This window comes from Archocentrus centrarchus, chromosome 17 (genome assembly GCF_007364275.1).
Source record: "Archocentrus centrarchus isolate MPI-CPG fArcCen1 chromosome 17, fArcCen1, whole genome shotgun sequence".
Classification (NCBI taxonomy): Eukaryota; Metazoa; Chordata; class Actinopteri; order Cichliformes; family Cichlidae; genus Archocentrus; species Archocentrus centrarchus.
In genome coordinates this window covers 23,914,136-23,933,285 of record NC_044362.1, presented here as the reverse complement: position 1 = coordinate 23,933,285, position 19,150 = coordinate 23,914,136, and the positions used below count along the sequence as shown (strand labels likewise).

Below are 19,150 nucleotides of genomic sequence, written 5' to 3'. Positions count from 1 at the left end.
AAATGAGTACCCAGATGGTACTGGATGATGAACATCTAGAGTGGTAAAGGCTTTGCACAATCATGCAACTTAAAAAAATAAGAACTTGTTCTGTACTGATGAAATTAGAGGTTCTCTGTTTCTTGCAGTTCCAGCATGACTCTGGAATTCTCTTTTGATCGCTCTGATGAATGTCCTCTTGAAGTATTTGAGGACATTTTTGCCAATTTTGAGCAGAAAAGGTAAGCAGGCTTTTGGTTAAACAGTCTGACTTGTTGTATAAAATGTGACATTTTTTTTAATAGGGTCTCATTTTGTCTGGCTTTCCTACAGGAAAAGTAGAAGCGGTCGACAGAAGCAGCTCATTCCAAAGGTAAAGTGTTATTAAATTTTAGTTCATCTGTTCTTGATCAAAAATCTGTCACTTTGGTTTAAGAGTCAGGAAGCTCACGGTCATATTTATGTTTTTTCAAACAGAATCTCATCGATTTGCATTCTATCCGACATGTTGTTGGTCTCACGGCACACGACCAAACCAGTAAATCCATCTTCCACCCTCACCGGGAGTCAAAACCTGCTACAGTCAGCACTCAATTTCAGGTTTGTCTTCTGTATAATTTTGCTAAATATTATAATTTATTTCTTAATACCCAACTATATCCCTGCTATGGGAACATTTATTTTTATGTCATTTTTATGTCATGTGATATCCTGCATGTTACTGAGTGACACCCTATCACTGAGAGTCAGAAAGACTTCAGAACTTTCTTTATTTAAGATGAAATATTTTAATGAGTGAAATTTTGATTTGCTCACTGCTTGCATGTTTCTTGCAGACATCACTCAGAAAACTGATGGACCAAATTGGAAAAGCCGAGCCTTTCTTCATTTTCTGTGTTCGCTCCAATGCTGAAAAGGTCGTCTGTGACTGTGCAGCATCAATGTGATGAATTTTATGTTTTGATTGAATAATTAATCTTTGGTTGTTTTTTAACAGAGGGAGCTGTGCTTTGATGATAAACTTGTCCTAAACCAAATCAGGTATATAGGCTTACTGCAAATGGTTCACATCCAGAAGTCTGGCTACAGTGCCAGATACACATTTAAGGTGGGCACCCCTTATGTGTGTGTGTGTCTATATATATATTATATATATATATATATATTATATATTTTTATATATTTTATATATATATATATATATATATATATATTTTATATATATTTTATCTATATATCTATTTTCTCTCCTCTCTCTCTCTCTCTTCCTCTCTCTCTCTCTCTCTTCTATCTCCTCTTCTCTCTCTCTCTCTCTCTCTCTCTCTCCTCTCTCTCTCTCTCGCTCTCCTCTCTCTCTCTCTCTCCTCTCTCTCTCTCTCTCTCCTTCTCTCTCTCTCTCTCTCTCTCTCTCTCTCTCCCTCCTCTCTCCTCCTCTCTCTCTCTCTCTCCTCTCTCCCCTCTCCTCTCTCGCCTCTCTCTCTCCTCTCTCTCCCTCTCTCTCCTCCTCTCTCTCTCTCTCTCTCCCTCTCCCCTCTCTCTCCTCTCTCCCTCTCTCTCTCTCTCCTCTCCTCTCTCTCTCTCTCCTCTCGCTCTCCTCTCTCTCCCTCCTCCTCTCTCTTCCTTCTCTCCCTCCTCTCTCTCCTCTCTCTCTCTCTCTCTCCCTCTTCTCTCCCTTCCTCTCTCCTCTCCTTCTCTCTCTCTCTCCTCTCTCTCTCCTCTCTCTCTCTCTCTCTCCTCTCTCTCTCTCTCTCTCTCTCTCCTCTCTCTCTCTCTCCTCTCTCTCTCTCTCTCTCTCTATCTCCTCTTCTCTCTCTCTCTCTCTCTCTCTCCTCTCCCTCTCTCTCGCTCCTCATGGTTCCCCGGCGCCTGCCCTTTTGCTCCTTTTTGTGGTTTCCTTTTCCTTCTTTCCTTCCGCCTCGCTGGTTCCCCCCCGCCCCTTTCCCCCCCGGCCTCTCTCTGAAGCGTTTGCTTCCTTTCCCCTCTTACGTGCGCCCTTAATGTTGCCTCAACTCGACTATTATGATGCTTAACTTTAATTTCAGGTGTTTGCTTATCACAGGAGCACTTCCCCCCTTCGTTGGTCTGTGTAGTAGACTGGTGGGAAAATAAACAAGATTTGAAGTTTAAGCTTATGTATATTGATTCACTCATCAAACCAAACTGAAATTAATATTTCTCATGTTAAATATTTAAATGTGATTAAAATGCGATTAATTTGATTAATTAATTACAAAGCTTCCAATTAATTTTTTTAATGAAGTCCCACCCCTAATAAATATATATATATATATATATATATTATATATATATATATATATATATATATATATATATATATATATATATATATATAATATATCTGTATCAACTGTATCTAGATATTCCTTAGAAAAATGCAATAGATTCATTGATTTTTCACTGATGTTGTTCTTCTCTTGATGACAGGAATTTGTTAAGAAGTTCAGGATTTTGTTTCCAGAAGGAACTCCTGGAACTCCAGAGCACATTACTGCACTATTTGAGAGGATGGCTTTGGATAAGAACACCTACCAAATAGGAAAAACCAAGGTTAATCACCAAATCGAACCAATTAGTGCCCATATTAAATAGCTTCTGGTCTCCCATGAAGGAATCTTGCCATTAAATAGAGAATGCTTTCACTTCGTAATTACATATTGCAGATATCCATCATATGTAAAGTAATAAACACACATATATGTCAAAGAAGCAGTGTGCATGAAGAATTCACTGTACAAATGTATCTTCATTTATTATTTGTATGTCATCTTTTTATCTATTTAGGTTTTCCTCAAGGAAAAGGAAAGGGAACTCCTTCAAGATACACTCAACAAAGAAGTGATGCGCCGCATCATCCTCCTGCAGCACTGGTTCCGCACCTGTGTCATAAGGTTTCACTTTCTGCAGAAAAGAGATGCTACAATGATCATACAGGTACAACTTACATCTTTATGCTCACTGCTAAAAAAAAAAAAAAAAAAAACTCCTCCCAACACAGGTTTCTAATATATAGATTTAACATCAACAGTTCACTCTTGAGAATAAATTATTCACTACTTAAATATGCAGCAAGGCGGCAGACTACTCGTTTACTCACCCTCTCAGAGTGGAGCTTAATAAAGCAACAAAGGGTGAGCTTTCTCATTCATTGTTCATGTCCATTTAAACTTGGGGGCTGAATCAGTAAGAGAGTCACTTAGGCTTTTTTATGTGCCACCAAAACCAAAAAATATTCCCAAAGTCAAGAACAAATGCCGAATAAAGCTAAAATGGCATTTCTGCTCTTATAGAGGACATGGCGTCAGTTTTCTCGGAACCAAAATCGAACTGCTACATTGATGCAGACAGCATGGAAGACTTCCCTGGAGGAGTACAAACGCACACCAGAGAAGCAAATTGATGACAAGTCTGAAGCCCAGCTTGGACAGAACAGGTACTGATACTACTGAAGTATATTATAGGAGCAGCAGCTCTTAAAGTTATTATTCAGTATGTCATTACTCTGATCTTATGGTGACCCTTTGCTGCATGTTTTCCCCTCCTTTCAGCTTCATCTTCACTGCTGAACTAGCCAAATAAAGGGAAAAGTGCCCTTTCTGTGGCATGTTTTGCAATAGGCTCATGTATCTGGTATTGTTTGATGTATTCAGGGACACTGTGTGTTATGAAACATTTTTATGTTAACTCAGAAACACATGTCCTGGATAATCCAATTTTATTGATATTTTTATTTCATTTTCATTTTTTTTAAAGGCAAACTTTTAAAGGTGTCTATAAAAGCACTGTACACTGAAATGTACCAGAACATTTTACAGTCAAAAAATATAGTTTTCAGTGCTCTCTGGTGGCCAAATAATAGTAGGGCACATAATAATATGCTGCATCTGTGACAGATTTACAGCAGCAAAATGGTCTCTGGTTTTATACCGTTATTTTGATAAAACTATTAAAAAAAAATAAACCTACTCTCACTTAAAACTAGAATTCAAACATTTTAAAAAATATTAGGATTCATATCTATTTTGATGTTTTGATTTTGTTTGTTTTTTTACATAACAGCGTGGTAAAACCCGAGTTGAAGAGGCAGCAAAATTTAGAGCTCAGCCCAAACAGGACGCAGCAGCCCGACCCAGTCGACAGCAATTCTGTACAGAAGGACAAAGCAAGGAGAAATGTGAAGGCAGAGGATCCCCTCGACCCCTCAACAGACCCTACTCTGTCCCTATAGATCTAATCACCAGTGACGATAACGCCACCACCCACCTTAAGGGCAGCACGCTTCAACGCTACAAAGATATAGAGGGATTCAAGGAGAAGGCCGAGAAGTGGAAGGTCAAACAGAGTGAAGGTGAACCTACAGATGAGTCGAGTCCTGAAATACACCGTCGAACAGAGAAGAGAAATGAGTTCCGGTAAGTTTTTTCCAGTCTTAGGTTCAGTGGCCATCATTAATTCATCCAAATATTTCTGCTAATTTTAGCTCTGCTGATATAGCCTCAGAAATATGTTTTAATTAAATTGTTATTTCCAAATATGTTTGGCCCTTCTTTTTTTTTTTTGTAGTTTTGTTTCTACACACCACGTCAATGGATTTTAAGTCAAATAATCAAGATGTGATTAAAATGCAGACTTAATTTAATAATGCAGATTTAATTTAAGGGCTTTAAAAAAGTATTGCATTAATCATTTTTATACACAGAGGTTCAAAAGTAAAGTTTCACACCTGAAGCCTGTTTCCTCATTATTTAATGACAGATTAAGCAGGTAAAAGATCTTGAGCCGATTCCAATTGTTGAATCTATATTGTGTAGCTTTTCGCCGGAACTCTGAGTGTGATGATGATGATGCACGTGAAGGAGGCCATCATTAGGCTGAAAAACTCAATAAGCCTGCTAGAGATTGCAAAAGCTTTCAGAGTGGCCAAATCAACAATACATTCTTAAAGAGAATGAATGCACTGGCCAGCTCAGCAACACCAAAAGGACTGAAAGACCACAGAAGACAACTAAAATAGGAGACAGAGTTTTTTTCCTTGGCTAAGAAAAACCCCTTTCAGCATCTAGCCAAGTCACAAACATTCCTGAGCGGGTAGGCGTATCATCATCAAGGTCTACAATCAAGAGACGCCTTTGTGAATGTAAATAAGGTGAAGATAAGATAAGATCTTAGTTGGGAAACTTCTGTGTTACAACAGTCAAAACACGAAAAGCAACATAGCTCTGTAGAAATTGCAGTCATTATCACAGAACAAAGTAGCTCAAAAAGTTAGAAATGACACTAAAGAAGGCGCTCAATTAAACAGTGAAGAGCTCAATAAGTCAAAGTCTAAATATGATACAGTAAGGAGATAAAATATAAATCAGTGTAGGTAGTGTAGTATGACATGGTAGAAATTTTCTGCATCTGTCTTTGTGTCAGCAGAGCTCAAACAGATGTTAGAGAAAGTGCTCAGCTGCATGTCCAGTATGTGGTGCAGAGGGTGGCCATCATGCTCAGCCATTAACTACAAGCACAGTCATTTGGCTGATGTCTGCATCAGCTGATGGAGGAATCCAAGCAGTGTACTTGTTTTCATCCAAGTATCTTATTGTCAAACCAGATTCAAACAGCATCAGCAGTGACACATAGTGACTAATATGGATGCATTTCTGCAGTCATCAGTTCAATATTCATCCCAATAACATGTCTGCAATTACCACCACCCTCTAGTCAGAACTAGTGTAGTTCCTCTACATTTCTCCTAGTGCTCAGATTAATGTCCATGCACACCTGAACAGTCCTGAAGCCAGGTACAGTCACAGTATGGTCCGTGAAGTGTGAATGTGTGGTGTCTTGTTGCAGCGCTTCATGAAGACATTAAACTACACTCACTGTTCCCACTAGTCTTAATCAGCTCACCGTGCCGGTCCATCTTATTGTGTAAACATCTCACATTCCCCATGATGACCGCTGCACCAGCCCCAGCCCCAGCTCTGAAACCCTGCTGTTTCCTCCAAACCTTTTCTGGGATTACAAACCTTGTTCTAAGATGAAGTTTTTTTGTTTGTTTGGTTGGTTGCAAAAAGCGCATTGCAAACAAAACCATTAGCAAACTTGTAAAGCTTGACTTTGAAAGACTTGCAAAACAATAAAAGCAGCCATTGCATTTGTATAAATCACAATATTCAAAAACAAACAAACAAAAAAAAAGAATTTTAGAAGGTGTTAAAGTCAGTAAAAAAAAAAAAAAGCATCAGGAGCTGCTGCATGGCACCGGATAAAAAAATCTGATAAAAACACAGAGGGTTTGCATTCAGCCAAATGAAGGCCTGATTAGACTTTGCCAGAAAATTCTTTGGACAGATGAAACCAACTGCAATGATGTAAGTTTTTCTAATTATTTTTAGCCTCTGAAAATGAGGGCTTATCTGCAAAAATGGCTTCACTTCTAAACACAATGCAATACTGTTGAATTAAAGCTGAAAGTCTGCACTTCAATTGGGTTTTTGATTATTTGATTTTAAAGCGACTGTGGTGGTGCACAAAGGCACAACTACAAAAATTGTCTCATTGTCTAAATACTTAGAGGCCTAATTGGATAAGATGTATGCTTTTTGTTTCAGCAGCTTTAAGTGTCTGTATGGCAAAGCATAAGAACCCAGTGTGACGCAGTTTCATATGTTCTGGAAACTTTGTTGAATAAGTTTTAATTAAAAAAAAATTCTGAATAGATTTTCCTTTAGGAGAGGGTGTGGGCTCTTACGGGTTAAATTGTAGATTTTGGTGCTATTAACGATTAATGATTACAAGGTGTTTTATATTTAGTCAATCAGTTGTTGCTGTTATTTCCATCTACAAACAGCACCAAAAAGTCCATGTCTGCAGATGAACTGTCCAAGATAAGCTCATCAGACTCTGACACCTCACCTTCAACCAATCAGGTAACATTAGTTCTTATGATGATCTAAAGAGTAATTCAAAATTATATTTAATCTGCATTTATTTTGTGTTCTTATTGAGTCAGTGCTGTTGTTCTTGCTGCATAGATGTTAGTGTTGCAGCTTTCTGTACTGTGGGCTCATGTTAAATTGACAAACACAAGAAGGGCGTTTTTTTTTTTTTTTTTTTTTTTTTACACATGAGTCAAAGGAGGTCTCCCAGACCGTGCCTCATCACTTTTCCTGGCCAATTAGGTCAGGCTCCCTCTCCGCAAGCACAGCAAGCACAACAAACACAAGCGGCGCTTAGCCTACGGCCGCAGCGGTTTGGCATTTAACTTTGCGGGCTCCAAGGAGGAGAGCGAGTACTGGAGCTTTCCTCTGCCTCCCATCAGCCCCGCTGTGGCCAGTCTGAAGAGCTCGGCCAGTAGCACGGATATCTGGGACTTCAAATCCCAGGTCAAGGTACTGACCAAAGGGATGTTTTTGCCAAGCAGATCTCTTCTCTGCATGCAGGGCCGTTTGCATGTGTATATACCAAATGGACCGCTTGGATACCTTGGATTGTTCTGGGACTGATGATTTCTGTTATGCAAGCAGGGACAAGGAAAACTGAGCTTTTGCTTTCAAGCAGAAAGGAAATGTTAAATCCCATTTCCTAATCTCATTTTCTGATTTTTTTTTTGTTTTTTTTTTTCCTTTTTTTTTTTTTGTTTTGTTTTTAAAATGTCTTTTTGCACAAATGAGCAGATGTTCAGCAAGGACAGACTCACAGAATATGAGAAGGATATGATTAGCAGCTCCGATGTTAGTGTGTTTGGTTGCTTCAAAATTAAGATTTTTTTTTTTTTTGTCACTTCCTGCCTTATTTACACTTAACTCTGATTATGCATCAAAAACTAACCTACTTACAGAATTTTACAAGCCCATTAATTAAGCTGTATAGTGTGATTTATTAACTCTTAATCACATCTTTTTAACTGTGAACTACAGCTTGTATTAATATTTAACAATAAAAGTTGTATATACAAAACAGCTATTAACTAACATATGTTCCCCTTGTCCCAAATATTGCATGGATGCAAATATCACTGGTTGATTACTCTGTAAAGAGTCAGCCTGGTCTATTGATGACTGTTTACCATGCAAAATACAGTTTGAAGTCTGTGACTTTGCCTGTCAGGCTAATCTGTGTCTGCTCAAATAAATCACAGGAAAACACAAATTAATTAAAGCAAAAGGGGTCAAAGTTCAGCTGGGTGCAGAAGGTGGTGCAAATACAGTGTGCATGATGACTGAATATGATGATGGACTGTCGCTATTATGCTGCCATTATATCACGGTCATTGGGTGCAGGATGGTGGAGGCTCTGTGGGAATCCTTTTAACATGAGTCTGGTGTTGGTGCTACAGGGGAATGTGGTGGGGAAAGAGGACTGACTGTCACTGTTTGCTTCTTTACAAGACTTGTGCTCTAGCTTGTAAAATGTTTGTGTTTCAGATGTCAGCAGTAACTGATGGCTCGACGTTCAGCCTTCCAGTCACCACCCTCAGTGAGGACACAGGACAACAAGGCTCCACCACTCCTGACAGGTGAAACTCTTCACTCAGTTAATTCATGAGGGAATCGTTTAGGAATTCAAAAACCAACATTAGCATCGAGTTAATTTGATATTTGTGATATTCTGCTGCATGGAGTTTACATGAGTTGTTTTTTTTGCAGGATGTGGTCTCTCAGTAGATTTCTGAAGAAAATGGCAACCAAAAATTCCCCCAGCAATGAACTTCCATCAGATAAAATGGGTAACCATGAGTCTGAAAATGCAGATTCAGTGTATTTGAACAGTGCAGATGTTTTAATGATACAATAGACGTTAATACACTTTGGGCTGCAGGAGATCTTTACCATAGGGAGGTCTTTAGTGCAGAAGTTCAAGTCATTATTTAAGACAGGGTGAGGAAATGGAGCAGAAGGAAAAAGGTACATAGAACTAGTTGAATGTAAATGTTTTCCTTAATATGATGGCTTACCCCCTATATTACTATACCACTGGTTAACACACTTGCTTTCTTTAGTGCTGTCTGGACAGTGTAACAGCTCTTAATGTCACATTCTTTGAAAGATTAGCATTTCTTTAAAGGTTAAATGAACTTTCACTGAAGTTAAATTCTTTTAACTTAATATGACTGATGATGCCAACTGTCCTGCTGCCAACAGTCAACTTGCCCAGGTACAGTCCACATCCATACCAAATGCCAAATCTAAACCATGAGAGAATCAATCATAACCCCACCATTCGAATTAGCCGGGCCACACGGGCATTGCAGTGGGACGCCTCACTGGACAGAGAGATCACCGACCCCAAGGAGTTACGAAACCTGGATGAGTTCCTCGGGAATCAGGTGAGATCACAATTTAAGAGGAGGGAGGAGAAGCACGACAGATTTATAACTCGAGTTTAAAGACACAAAGCTCACTTGTTTAGACCATAAATGTGCTATTTTTGGACTTAATTTTCAGGTAAGTGGTCATTGTACGCTGTTCCCTAAAAAAGCTTTTAGAGCACAGACGGGCAACATGAAATGGGCCATATAGCCCAGCTCTTGTACCCACCTTAAACCCAGGTGCCACGACTGTTTAAAATCACTGGCTGTTAACTGCAGTAAACTTCAAAAAAAAAAAAAAGGTATTTTTAAAAAATGCATTGCTTTAGCAGTAAAAATTGTGCATATTTAATTCCTGATTTCAGCTTCAATACTAAGTAACCAGTTTTAGATAAACTTCAAAATAACTCCTTGTTTTTTATACTTTCTTCACATTTGTCATCAGGTGAATGAGCTGCAAACCAGAAAGGACCTGTCACCAACTGAGAACATTTTCCTTTCAGCCACGATGCAGTTCAGAGAGACCATCAAAAGCATGTACTCTGTCCAGGTCAGTTGATGTTTTTCCAGCTTTTTCGTGTTTTCCTTTTAAATAAGTTGATGTTATATTGAAATAATTTACTAAAATCTTGTCACTAAAAGTATGAAAAATATTAAGGGCTTGAAAATGAAAATACTGAAACATTTTCTTTGGCACCAACAGAAGCCTCAGATTGGCTACAAAGATCTGATGAAGGGCTTCCATAACAAGGTGAACACGCTAGCAGGACACACGGAGAAGGCAGAAGTCCCACTGGTGGTAAACCTCTTCCAGTCTGTGCTGGATGGCTTCATTAGGGCTGAAAAGAAACGAGGAGAGTCTGAACCAACAAAGGTAAATTTTATGGCATTCAGTCTATTCTCAGTTACTAAACCACTTCAGGAGTGCAGCTCATATAAAATCTTACTTCTGGGTTCCAGACATCGAAGAAGAGGAATAAGGATAAATATGTAAGTTAAACAGCTTTATTTAATGTACTCATTATGAATCTTCTAAATCTCATGATGAATCTTGTTTTACTTCTTGTGTCTACAGTTTGACAGTCCTCTGGATCACCTGTTCAACACATACCAGGTGCACATTATGCAGTCATGTGACTTGTGTGGCTCCTATATCTGGGGAATGGAGAAAGCCTACATGTGCAGTGGTGGGTTAAAAATTTTTTTTAAAAGCTGCCAGACCCCAAATTGTAGCAGCATTTTAAGAAATAGCAGTTTGATTTTACTGTGTTTTTTCCTTCTGTTTTCATTTTAGCTTGTAAGTTAATATGTCACAAGAAATGCCTGAGCAAAATCATTATGAATTGCTCAACACGGTGTGCGAGGCAGGTTGGTATTTTTTTTTTTTTTTTAAGAAAATCCCGTATTATGATTGAATAACTATAAAAACATTTGTTTATCATGACTCATGTTTACTCTTCTTATCTTGGGATAGGATGACAATTTATCAGGCTCCCTTCACTTCGGCGTGCAGGTGTGCATGCTCACCAGTAAAGTCAACCCCGTGCCCAAAGTGATGGAGATGTTGCTGATACATGTGGAGCTCAATGGTCTCTACACCGAAGGGATTTACCGCAAGTCGGGCTCAGCCTGCCGAGCGAGGGACCTTCACCAGATTCTGCAGCAGGGTAAGAAATTCTTTGCACCTGAGCTGAAAGTTGAAATGCACAAAATTAAATATTAAATATAACCTTTTTTTTTTTGTCTGTTTTTTTTTTAAAATCTGTGTGATCTGTCTTTTGTCTTCAGATCCTGAAACAGCATGTTTGGATGACTACCCCATCCACACCATCACAGGCCTCATTAAACGCTGGCTCAGAGAGCTGCCTGACCCCCTCATGACGTTTGCCCTCTACCATGATTTTCTGCATGCTGTGGGTGAGGAAATATTTTTGTTTTACATTTTCATAGGTGCACTGATTAATGAACTGGCTGCTTCTTGATTCACTTGTAGAAAGCAGTGGGTTTATATGATTCTTTACTCTGTAAATTAAATGTACACCCACCAGACACTTTATTAAGTACACCTTGCTAGTATTGGGTTTTTCACCTTCAGAACTGCCTTGATTCTTCATGGCACAGATTCAACAAGGTGTTGGAAACATTCCTCAGACATTTTGGTCCATATTGACATGAGAGCATCACACAGTTGCTGGAGCTTTGTTGGCTTCACATCCATGATGTTAATCTTCACCACAATCCAAAGGTGCTCTATTAGATCGAGATCTGATGACTGTGGAGGCCATTTGTGTGCAGTGATCTCATTCTCATGTTCAAATGAACCAGTTTGAAATTATTTGAGCTTTGTGATATGAGGCATCATGCTGAATGAAGTAGCCATCAGAAGATGGGTACACTGTAGCAATAAAGAGATGTACATGGTCAGCAAAAATATTCAGGTAGGCTGTGACTTTAAGCAATGCATAAATGGTACTAAGGAGTCCAAAGTGTGCCAAGAAATCCCCCACACCATTACACCACAGCAGCCTTAATTGCTGATGCAAGACAGGATGGATCCATGCTTTAATTCTGACCCTACCATCTAAGTGTTGCAGCAGAAATTGGGACTCATGAGATATGGCAGCGATGAGCCTGTGCAGTTTCAGTTTCCTGTTTTTGGCCAACAAAAGTGACACCTGGTGTGGTCTTCTGTTGCTGTAGCCATCCACTTCAATGTTCACCATGTTGTGCATTCAGAGATGCTCTTCTGCATACCTTGGTTGTAACAAGTGGTTATTTGAGTGGCTGTTGCCTCCCTATCAGCTTGAAGCAGTCTGGCCATTCTCCTCTGAATCAACAAGATTTTCTCTTTAGACCATTTTCTGTAAACCCTAGAGATGGTTGTGGAGGAAAATTCCAGCAGATCAGCAGTTTCTGAAATGCTCAGAGCAGCCCATCTGATACCAACAATTATGCCACATTGAAAGTCACCTTTCTTTGGCATTTTGATGCTCTGTTTGAACTTCAGAGGGTCATCTTGACCATATGTACATGCCGAAACGCACTGAGTTGATTCTGTGCGATTGGCTGATTAGATATTTATGTTAATAAACAGTTGAACCGGTGTACCTAATAATGTGGCTGGTGAGTGCATGTGTGTCTAATGATTAGGTAGAAATATAATAGCTATAGCTCTGTGATATTCTACACAATACTGAGAGACGCTATGAATATGTCAACACTGTACTTAAGAAATTAGCTTATTTAAAGGTGACTTCAAATTATTAAAATGTTGCTAAATGTAAGTGTAGATGTTTAAAGTCTGTCCTGTTTGTTCATCCCCAGAATTACCAGAGAAAGAAGAGAGAATAAGGGCTGTGTACCAGAAGATTGATGAACTTCCTCCTGCCAATTTCAACACATTAGAGCGGCTTATCTTTCACCTTGTCAGGTAGGCAGAGTCTGTTTTGGGGGGGGGTTTTAAGCCATGTAATAATAGCGCAATGAGATTTTGACCTGTTTGTTTCTGTCAGAGTTGCAAAGGAAGAAGAGCACAATAAGATGTCACCAAGTGCGCTCGCTATTGTGTTTGCTCCCTGCATCCTGCGTTCACCTGATTCTGATGACCCCCTCCTCGGTATGAGGGATGTGTCTAAGACTACACTGTGAGTGACCATATTATGCACTACTGTAACTCTACACAATCCTTGTTAGGCAGTGTATGTATTTCTTAAAACAATAAACAAACTGACTGTGTTGTGTGCAGCTGTGTGGAGATCCTGATCACTGAGCAGTTCAGGCGCTACAAAGAAAAGATGCAAAATATCCATGAGCTGGAACACGCAGAGGCCGTGGCTGTCAATCAGCTCAGACTCAGGAGACAAGCCACGGTGAGAGGAACACTACAAAACAAGGGCAGAATAAATGCTAACACCTGTGTCAAGCAGCACCTGTTATAACACTGTCAGTCTGGCCGAAGCTTTGCAACGATGCATTATTCATTAAGAAAAACTTTGCTGAAGGGAAAAAGTAAACTGATTTAATCCATCCTCTTTGTCTGTGTTATCACTTAGTACCAGCCTTCCTCATATTCAGACCTTTCCTCCCATTTATGTTTATGATATGACGTCTTCGAGCCATAGTGTGGAATTGTTACATCATGTTTAATCCTCAAAAGAACCCTGTGAACTTTTCTTGCAAACTAAGAAGTCACTCACCACATCACATCTTGTCTGTTTTTTTGAGCTCTAAAAAGCATGTTGAACCCCTTCTCATAAAACATTTACAAAGATGATCCTTTTGCAAGTTTGGTTACATGATGTTGAGTTGCATTGCCTGCATGTGTGTATGTACATCCTCCTGAACAAGACAAACAAAATGTTGCCTGCTAATTATAAAAACTGCTTACTAGCCCACTAGCTAACCCTACAATGTACTTCTAAACAAACACAGGCTGTTAACTTTTTCTTCCATTTGAATTACTAGAGAGATAAACCACAAAGATCTCACACAAATGCTGCTCTGGTCTCTCTGCAGGTTGTTGAAAAGCCCTCTGAGCTGGAAGTTCATGAGAAAATGCAACCTGATGAAACAGAGGCGAAAATCATTGAAAGGATCAGGTCCCTCAAGAAAGAAAAGTGAGCAGATAATGTTTCATTATAGTTACACTCTGGTGTTCCTTTTAATTCATTTATTTGAATGTTAATATTTTTCCCCATTTACAGGGTGGACTTGGCCCTCAGGTTACCTGAGCTGGAGCAGGAGCAATCTGACAATGAGAACCTGGACTCGTTATCATCGATGAGCACCGAGAGCCTGGACTGGCTGGGGGCCTTGGACTCGGAAGGTCAGTAAAGAGGTATGGTACTTTGGCCGTCCTCTGAGTTTAACAAGACTTTGCACAAATAAACTTAAAGCTTTTGTATTTGTATTGTATGAAAATCCATTGCAGTAAATTACATCACCAAATACTGTTTCCTCCCTTGAGAGGCTCTCCTCCTACCTTTACAGCAGCCACCTTCAGTTGCTGCTTGTTTGTGACTCTTTCTGCCTCCAGTTTTTTATTTAATTGCTTAAAAGCTGCTCTGTTGAGTTGAAGTCAGGTGACTGACTTGGCCATTGAAGAATAACCGATTTCTTGGGGTGCTTTTCCAGTATGCTTTGGGTCATTATCTGTTTGCACTGTGAAGTGCCAGCCAGTCGGGTTTCTGAATCTGAGCACAGTATAGCACTGTACACTTCATCCTGCTACTTCTATCTGCAGTCACATCAACAAGAAGCACTCCAAGAGCACAAACCTTCGCCAAGGCAGCTCACTCTTTACTCTTAAATTTTGCTCTTTTTAAATGCACTTTGAGAAGTTTGTAGTGCAATAAAAATAAAGTGCAAAACACAGGTGTTAGTTATTTGCCCCACTGAAACCCATCCATCCATCCATCCATCCATCCATTTTCTTCCGCGTATCCGGGGCCGGGTCGCGGGGGCAGAAGCCTAAGCAGAGAAGCCCAGGCTTCCCTCTCCCCAGCCACCTCCTCCAGCTCATCTGGAGGGACCCCAAGGCGTTCCCAGGCCAGCCGAGATACATAATCTCTCCAGCGTGTCCTGGGTCTACCACGGGGCCTCTTCCCGGTGGGACATGCCCGGAACACCTCACCCAGGAGGCGGCCAGGAGGCATCCTAATCAGATGCCCGAGCCACCTCAACTGGCTCCTTTCGATGTGGAGGAGCAGCGGCTCTACTCTGAGCCCTCCTGGATGGCCGCACTCCTCACCTTATCTCTAAGGGAGAGGCCAGCCACCCTTCGAAGGAAACTCATTTCTGCCGCTTGTATTCGCGATCTTATTCTTTCGGTCACTACCCAAAGCTCGTGACCATAGGTGAGGGTAGGAACGTAGATCGACCGGTAAATCGAGAGCCTCGCTTTTACGCTAAGCTCCCTCTTCACCACGACGGACCGGTGCAGTGTCCGCATCACTGCAGAAGCAGCCCCGATCCGCCTGTTGATCTCCCGCTCCCTTCTCCCATCACTCGTGAACAAGACCCCGAGATACTAGAACTCCTCCACTTGAGGCAAGAACTCGTTCCTGATGGCACTCCACCCTTTTCCGGCTGAGGACCATGGCCTCAGACTTAGAGGTGCTGATTCTCATGCCAGCCGCTTCACACTCGGCTGCGAACCGTTCCACTGCGAGCTGGATCGGGGGGGGGGCCCACTGAAACCCATTTTATTATATTTTTGAGTATATTTTTTTATATGTGTGGATTCATTCTCTAATATTTTCTTTGAAGATATAATGCATTTTGGGGTCAATTTAAAAGAAAGGCAGATGTGAAATGTAAAAGTGAGATCAGAAGTCAAAGGCGTGACCTTATTTGACCTTGAAGAAGAGGCCAGAGGTCCAAAGTAATGTGATATTTTGAATCCCCATATATCATTCCCTATATGCCTACGGTGGGTACAGAAAGTATTCAGACCCCTTTAAATTTTTCACTCTCTGTTTCGTTGCAGCCATTTGCAAAAATCAAAAAAGTTCATTTTATTTCTCAATGTACACTCAGCACCCCATCTTGACAGAAAAAAAACAGAAATGTACAAATTTTTGCAAATGTATTAAAAAAGAAAAACTGAAGTATCACATGATCCCATTCAGACCCTTTGCTGTGACACTCATATTTCACTCACATGCTGTCCATTTCTTCTGATCCTCCTCGAGATGGTTTTTCTCCTTCATTGGAGTCCAGCTGCGTTTAATTAAACTGATTGGACTTGATTAGGAAAGGCACACACATGTCTAAATAAAAGGCACACACCTGTCTCATTTGCTCTGACAGTGCATGTCAGAGCAAATGAGAATCATGAGGTTGAAAGAACTGCCCAAGGAGCTCAGAGACAGAATTGTGGCAAGGCACAGATCTGGCCAAGATTACAAAAGAATTTCTGCAGCACTCAAGGTTCCTGAGAGCACAGTGGCCATCCAGCCAAACTGAGCAATCGTGGGAGAAGAGCCTTGGTGAGAGAAGTAAAGAAGAACCCAAAGATCACTGTGGCTGAGCTCCAGAGATGCAGTAGGGAGATGGGAGAAAGTTCCACAAAGTCAACTATCACTGCAGCCCTCCACCAGTCGGGGCTTTATGGCAGAGTGGCCCAACCTAAGCCTCTCCTCAGTGCAAGACATATGAAAGCCTGCATAGAGTTTGCCAAAAAACACATGAAGGCCTCCCAGACTATGAGAAATAAGATTCTCTGGTCTGATGAGATGAAGATTGAACTTTCTGGCGTTAATTCTAAGCGCTATGTGTGGAGAAAACGAGGCACTGCTCATCACCTGCCCAATACAATCCCAACAGTCAAACATGGTGGTGGCAGCATCATGCTATGAGGGTGTTTTTCAGCTGCAGGAACAGGACGACTGGTTTCAATTGAAGGAAAGATGAATGCGGCCAAGTACAGAGAGATCCTTGAAGAAAACCTCTTCCAGAGTGCTCAAGACCTCAGACTGGGCTGAAGGTTCACCTTCCAGCAAGACAATGACCCTAAACACACAGCTAAAATAACAAAGGAGTGGCTTCTGAACAACTCTGTGACCATTCTTGACTGGCCCAGCCAGAGCCCTGACCTAAACCCAATTGAGCATCTCTGGAGAGACCTGAAAATGGCCATCCACCAAAGTTCACCATCCAACCTGACGGAACTGGAGAGAATCTGCAAGGAAGAATGGCAGAGGATCCCCAGATCCAGGAGTGAAAAACGTGTTGCATCATTCCCAAGAAGACTCATGGCTGTACTAGCTCAAAAGGGTGCTGCTACTCAATACTGAGCAAAGGGTCTGAATACTTATGACCATGTGATATTTCAGTTATTCTTTTTTAATAAATTGGCAAAAATTTCTACATTTCTGGGGGTTTTTTTTCTGTCAAGATGGGGTGCTGAGTGTACATTACTGAGAAATAAAATTAACTTTTTTTGATTTTAGCAAATGGCTGCAATGAAATGAAGAGTGAAAAATTTAAAGGGGTCTGAATATTTTCCGTACCCACTGTATATGTTGTCAATACAAACAAAACCAATAAGAAACATAGTTTTAAATAGCTCTACATAACATTATTATCACTTTGACATTCAGATCAATCTACTGACCTTGAAAGAGAGGTCAGAGGTCAAATGTGGTATGGCATTTTAAATCTTTGTACTGTACTTTCTAAATGTTGACAATATACACCACACTTGTAAAAATCATAGTTTCTAAGTTATGGTTTTGGTAAGTTGACCTTAAAGACCTCGGTGGATGTAAACCAAATTTTAATGGATTATTGACATGGCTCCACTCTGCACCCTTACAAAGTTTTATCAGAATTTATTCAAAACATTTCGAGTTATCATGTTTACAGACAGAAAGAATTTCAGGCACGCAGATTCCACCAGAAACATAACCTCCCTGGCAGAGGTAATAAACACTAGTCCCCCGGTTCCACTGGTAGCCATACATGCCTGTATGCTTCTGATTAAGAGCCGTTTCTCTCCTTCTCCATGCTTTTCTTTTCCCATTATTCTGGTATATATTAATCAGGGTTTCATGTGTATAAAGATTATTTTCCCCCTAGGATTAATGATAGCCTCTTTTGCTTGCGCTGACATCTCTTTGGGCCTTACGTTTAAAATTACAGTGCGAAACTATACAATACAAATTAAACACTTTGAATCAACTTCATTTGTTATGTCTGGTTCATTTGTCATGAAATAATAAGGGAGCAGGCCTCAGCTGGGCATGAAGCTTCTTGTCAGTCATTTTTAAATGTCTAAAAATGGGGGACTGTGTATAAAAATGGTTGCAATAGTTTTGTAAAACTGAAAAAATTGGATCTTTATCCAAGAAATTATGACCCTAAATGTAGCTTCTTTTGTGTACTACAAATGTCATAACAAATATGTTTCTTAATTTGATTTTTATTTTCTCAGGAAATGCAAACATGCTTGTGAAAACCCAGAATCCCAGTTGCCTTCCTAAACCTTCTGACCAGACACAGAAAGTTGGGCATCTGATGTCCCAAAACGAAAATGGACAGCGAGAATTCACATCAAGAGAAAAGGCAGATGTTGTCCAGCCCATGTGCTTCCTGCCCAGTCAAGATGGTCCTTCCCCAGCCCACAATCCCCCGGTTGCCAGCAAGACCTTTAATGACCTAAACATCCCTTACATTGATGAGGATGACGATTAAACTGAGAACAATAATAAAAAATAATACCATAAGTTGTAAGAATTTGACTATTCCAAATTGTGTGTCAAGAGAAAACAAAATGTGCACTTTGTTTTATAGGCTTTAGATTTGTCAGTGCTGCTACGGAAACTAACTGCTTTGAAATTTATATGTATTTAATGGGAGATGCTGACTATTCCTTAATGGGTTTTATTATTGTGAAAGATCTGGACTGCTACTCATCTTTGTGTCAGTATACTGTGTTTGATTTTTCTTTTTCAAACCTATTTCAGAATTGTACAGCTCACATTTTAATAAAAGGCAGATATTTTTGACTTGTTCTTTGTGATGAGCTCTGTTGAGAAAAACTGCACGACGTGATCAGGAGCACGCGAGTATACAAGAGTTGAGCTCAAACACTATGTTACTAATGGGAGCCTTTTGTATTGGTGGGGAATAAATGGCTTGTACTTGTACCAGAAAACATCTGACCTTGTACATAAAGTTATTCTCTTTTGTACAGACTTCAGCACTGCATTTTTGGTTCTCATCTGGCTCACAAAAACCACTTTTTTTGATGTTAATTTTTAGGTCTACACTATTCTGACTGATTTACTTTACCTGACTGAATTTTTTTAATATTGCAAAGTCTTAAAGTAGACCTATTCTTACTGGAAA

The 19,150-nt window shown here is 40.1% G+C and overlaps 1 pseudogene; it reads left to right on the top strand.

The window, feature by feature from the left end:
* LOC115795892 (unconventional myosin-IXb-like) overlaps nt 1-18,992 on the top strand; it is a 54,740-nt pseudogene extending 35,748 nt beyond the window's left edge.
* Nucleotides 18,993-19,150: the final 158 nt, after the last annotated feature.